We start from the raw sequence: 5,686 nt of genomic DNA, 5'->3' as shown, positions 1-5,686 counted from the left end.
AGAGATCTCCCCATTCACTTGTGATGCAACACACAATCCAAGTGCTAGACGCAAGCTTGCCCTTGAAAGAAAGACCACTTTCCAAGACATCCCCCGATGACACCTTGGAACGTCAACCACTGTTGAACCATTCCCAATTTTGTTCCGATCGAGTTCGCACAGAGGCGACCTTAGGGAGCTCCCACGTAGCAATCGAGATGTGCTTTCATGCCCATCTCTCACAAAAACCAATGTTAGCTGTGGACAAATTTGGAATCCAAGGGCTCGCATCCATCAATATTGTCGGCACTGGGTCTATATATTCAAAGGCCACGGAGAGGTTCCAATAAGAGAAGCTCCCCTACTCGCTCGCACAAACATCCCAAATTCTAGACACAAGCTCTCGCCCTTAGCATCGCTCTCCAGATCATCGCAATGACACATTGGAATGACAACCGCTGTCGAACAACTCCCAAAATTGTGGCAATGGAGTGAGAAAGAAGAGCAACTTTTGGGAGCCGCGCATAGCAAACGGGCTGTGCTGTTGCTTCATTCTGCTCTTATATAGATCCAACGTCGTATATTTCATTTGGAATCCGAGGCTACATTCGTCCTTGCTCAAACAAGCAATGGCTCTTCTAATCGAATGGCCACGGGGAGCTTCCGATAACAAAGGCTCCCTTGTCACTCATGATGCGCAGGCCAACTGCTAGATGATGGCTCGCCCTTCAGATCGCTGCCCAAGCAACCACCACAACGGCACCATTGGAATGACAATCGCTACTGAACTATTCTAAAAAATTTGTGCCAAAGAATTTGTTGCATAGAGAACGACTCTAGGGAGAGAACCCTCACATAGCAAAATTGGGATGGCTTCATGGCCCTCCCAATAGAAACGATGCTGGTGCCAATATTCCAAAAATCCGAATAACATGTCTTTCACGAACACCAGCACTGATTTCTATAGGGGAGGGTCGCCGAGAGCTTTTGTTATCAAAGCTCCCATTGTAGCTGCGATAGGCACACAAAAAATTGCTAGAGCCCCAAGCACCCACCTTATGGCTAGACAAGGGCTCGCCATTAGATCAACTTCGAAATCGCTGAACAAACGCACTGTGGAATGGCAACCGCTGCCAAGCCTCTTCCGTAATTGCGTCGGTCGAGTGATCAAAGGAGGTGATCTAAGAGAGAGTCCAAGGCTAGGGATTTGTTGGGGGATTCACATCGATAGCAAAAAATTATGCAATACCCGAGCAACACTAGACGGAGGTGCTAGACAAGGGCTCCCGTTTTAGATCAGGTTTTAAAATCACCAAGTAGACGCGGTGAGGGCTGGCAACCGCTGCCAAAATTTTTTTTGAAATTGTGCCAGCTGAGTGACAAGAAAACATGATCTAAAGGAGAGTCCAGGAATAGCACCCTCGAGGGTGGCCTTCATGCCCCTCTAATTGATTCAACGTCGGCGTCCATCGTTTCAAAATCTGACATATCCATTTGCCCTGACAGCGGTGCTGAATCAATGAGGGGGCCATGGGAGAGGCTCGCGGCAACCACCTCTCTCATTGTAGCCACGATAGGCACGCAAAAATTTTTTCTAGAGCGCCAAGCACCCACCTCATGGCTAGAGACAAGGGCTCGCCATTAGATCAACTTTGAAATCGCTGAACAGACGCGCTATAGAATGGCAACCGCTGCCATGTCTCTTCCATAATTGTGTCGGTCGAGTGATCGAAGAAGGTGATCTAAGAGAGGGTCCAAGCGTAGGCATTCATTGGGGGATTCGCACCAATGGCATAAATTTATGCAATACCCAAGCAACACCGGACGGAGGTGCTAGACGAGGGCTCCTGTTTTAGATCAAGTTTTAAAATCACCAAGTAGACGCAGTGAGGGCTGGCAACCGTTGCCAAACCTTTTTCCAAAATTGTGCCAGCTGAGTGACAAGAAAACATGATCTAAAGGACAGTCAAGGAATAGCACAATCCAGGGTGGGCTTCATGCCCCTCTAATTGATTCAACGTCGGCATCCACCATTTCAAAATCTGATATATCCATCCGCCTTGACACCAGCGTTGAATCAATCAGTGGGGCATGGGAGAGGCTCGTGGCAACAACCTCTCCTATATAACCTATTAGTGCGAGGCTCGCTCTGCATTAGAAATTAGCGAACACACCGACAATTGCCTCAAAAATCCTAATCCTTTAAAATTCCTACCAAACAGCCATTTCACGACCCAATTTTTTATGAGGTCGACAGAGGAGCAAAAGATTTTCATCGGTTAGGAGATGTGAGTTCATGGATCCAAGGGACTGAAATGGTCATCGAGCTCATCCCATCAACTGGATGAATTTCACCTTGAAGGGGCCCAATCCAAAAAGTTCCGAAGGTCATCTCCTGGAACTCTTTAGAACAAGGCCCATCTTACATGCAAACTGTGCTACTGCGCAAACATAGGTTGCAATTAAAGAGAAATTGCGAGGGTGTCACAATGGCCCGAGGCCAATGCTCCAACTAAGTCAATTTTCTCTTGCAATCAGCATGCCGCTATTCACAGAGGGATCTCCCCATTCACTTGTGACGCGACACACAATCCAAGTGCTAGACGAGAGCTCGCCCTTGAAAGAAAGACCACTTTCCAAGACATCCCCCATTCACTTGTGACGCGACGCACAACCCAAGTGCTAGACGTGAGCTCACCCTCTAAAGAGAGAGCACTTTCCAAGACATCCCCCGATGACACATTGGAATGACAACCGCTGTCGAACCATTCCCAATGTTGTGCCGATCGAGTTGGCACAGAGGCGACCTTAGGGAGCTCCCGCGTAGCAATCGGGATGTGCTTTCATACCCATGTCTCACAAAAACCAATCTTAGCTGTGAAGAAATTTCACCGCAATGACACCATCAGAACGATGACCGCTGTTGAACAACTCTCGAATTTGTGCCGATGGAGTGAGAAAGAATAGCAACTTTGGGGAGCCGCACATCACAAATGGGCTGCTGCTTCATTGCGCTCTTATATATAGATCCGATGTCGTTGACTTCGTTTGGAATCCGAGCCTACATTCATCCTCGCTCACACAAGCAATGGCTCTTCTCATCGAATGGCCACAGGGAGCTTCTGATCACAAAGGCTCCCTTGTCACTCGTGATGCGCAGCCCAACTGCTTTTCGAAATTGTGCCAGCTGAGTGACAAGAAAACATGATCTAAAGGAGAGTCGAGGAATAGCACCTCAAGGGTGGGCTTCATGCCCCTCCAATTGATTCAACGTCGGCGTCCACCATTTCAAAATTTGACATTTCCATCTGCCTTGACACCACCGTTGAATCAATGAGAGGGGCACGGGAGAGGTTCGCGGCAACAACCTCTCCTATATAAGCTATTAGTGTGAGGCTCGCTCTGCATTAAAAATTAGCGAAAACATCGACATCCACCATAAAAATCCAAATTGTTGAAAATTTTGACCAAATAGCCATCCACAACCTAATTTATTATGAGGTCGTCTAAGGAGCAAAAGATTGTCATCAGTTAGGAGATGTGAATTCATGGAGCCAAGGGACTAAAATGGTCATCGAGCTCATCCGATCAACTGGATGAATTTCACCTTGAATGGGCCCAATCCAAAAGTTTCGGAGGTCATCTCCTGCAACTCTCGAGAACAAGGACCATCTTACTTGCAAACTCTTCTACTGCGCAAACATAGGTTGCAATTAAAGAGAAATTGCCAGGCCATCATAGTGGCCCGAGACTAATGCTCTGACTAAGTCAATTTTCTCTTGCAATCACCATGCTGCCGTTCACAGAGAGATCTCCCCATTCACTTGCGACGTGATGCACAATCCAAGTGATAGATGCGAGCTCGCCCTTGAAAGGCCACTTTCAAAGACATCCCCTGATGACACATTGGAACGACAACTGCTGTCGAACCACTCCCAATGTTGTGCTGATCGAGTTGGCATAGAGGCTACCTTAGGGAGCTCCCGCGTAGCAATCAGGGATGTGCTTTTGTACCCATCTCTCACAAAAACCAATCTTAGCTATGAACAAATTTAGAATCCAAGGCTCGTATCCATCGATATCATCGGCACTGGGTCTATATATTCAAAGGCCACGGAGAGGTTCCGATAAGAGAAGCTCCCCTGCTCGCTCGCACAAACATCCCAAATGCTAGACACAAGCTCCTACCCTTAGCATTGCTCTCCAGATTTCTGCAATGACACATTGGAATGACAACCGCTGTCGAACAACTCCTGAATTTGTGCTGATGGAGTGAGAAAGACGAGCAACTTTGGGGAGCCGCGCATAGAAAATGGGCTGCTGCTTCATTCCGCTCTTATATATAGATTCGATGTCATTGATTTTGTTTGGAATCCGAGGCTGCATTCATCCTTGCTCACACAAGCAATGGCTCTTCTCATCGAATGGTCACGAGGAGCTTCCGATTACAAAGGCTCCCTTGTCACCCGTGATGCGCAGCCCAACTGCTAGACGACGGCTCGCCCTTCAGATCGCTGCCCAGGCAACCACCACAACGGCACCATTTGAACGACAATCGCTGCCGAACCATTCCGAAATTTTTTTGCCAAAGAAGTTTTTGCAAAGAGAATGACTCTGGGGAGAGAGCCCTCACATAGCAAAATCGGGATGGCTTCACGACAGCTGGATGGGATTTGAATTCATGGAGCCAAGGGAGTGAAATGGTCATCAAGCTCATCCGATCAACTAGATGAATTTCACCTTGAAGGGGCCCAATCCAAAATTTCTGGAGGTCATCTCCTAGAACTGTCAAGAACAAAGGCCAATCTTACATGCAAACTCTGCTACTGTGCAAACATAGGTTGCAATTATAGAGAAATTGCAACACCATCACAATGGCCCGAGGCCAATGCTACGACTACTAAGTCAATTTTCTCTTGCAATCACCATGCCGTCGTTCACAGAGAGATCTCCCCATTCACTTGTGACGATGCACAATCCAAGTGCTAGACGCGATCTCGCCCTTGGAAGACCGCGTTCCAAGACATCTCGATGACACATTGGAATGACAACCGCTGTCGAACCATTCCCAATGTTGTGCCGATCTAGTTGGCACAGAGGCGATCTTAGGGAGCTCCCGTGTATTGATCGGGAAGTGCTTTCGTACCCATCTCTCACAAAAACCAATGTTAGCTGAACAATTTTAGAATCCAAGGCTCGTATCCATCGATATCGTTGGCATTGGGTCTATATTCAAAGGCCACAGAGAGGTTTCGATAAGAGAAGCTCCCCTGCTCGCTTGCACAAACATCCCCAAATGCTAGACGCAAGCTCCCGCCCTTAGCATCGCTCTCCAGATCACCCCAATGACACATTGGAATGACAACCACTGTCGAACAACTCCTGAATTTATGCCGATGGAGCGAGAAAGAAGAGCCAGATCGGGTCGACGAAAATGGCTAAGCCAGATCGGGTTGGCCAGCATGGCTCGGCCACCATTTTTCGCCGAGAGCTTTCAATATTAAAGCTCCCATGTACCCACGATAAGTATGCCATGACAAAATTGCTAGAGCACCGAGCACCCATAGAAAATTGCCATTATACCAAGCAACGCCAGAGTGCTAGACAAGGGCTCACATTTAGATCAAGTTTTAAAATCACCAAAAAGACACGCCATGGATCGGCAACCGCTGCCTCACCCTTTCCAAAATTGGGTCATCAAAAAACA

This window comes from Cupressus sempervirens, chromosome 1 (assembly GCF_028749045.1).
Source record: "Cupressus sempervirens isolate cs-2001-9-10 chromosome 1, ASM2874904v1, whole genome shotgun sequence".
In the NCBI taxonomy this organism is placed as follows: Eukaryota; Viridiplantae; Streptophyta; class Pinopsida; order Cupressales; family Cupressaceae; genus Cupressus; species Cupressus sempervirens.
Note: the sequence above shows the minus strand (reverse complement) of the source record.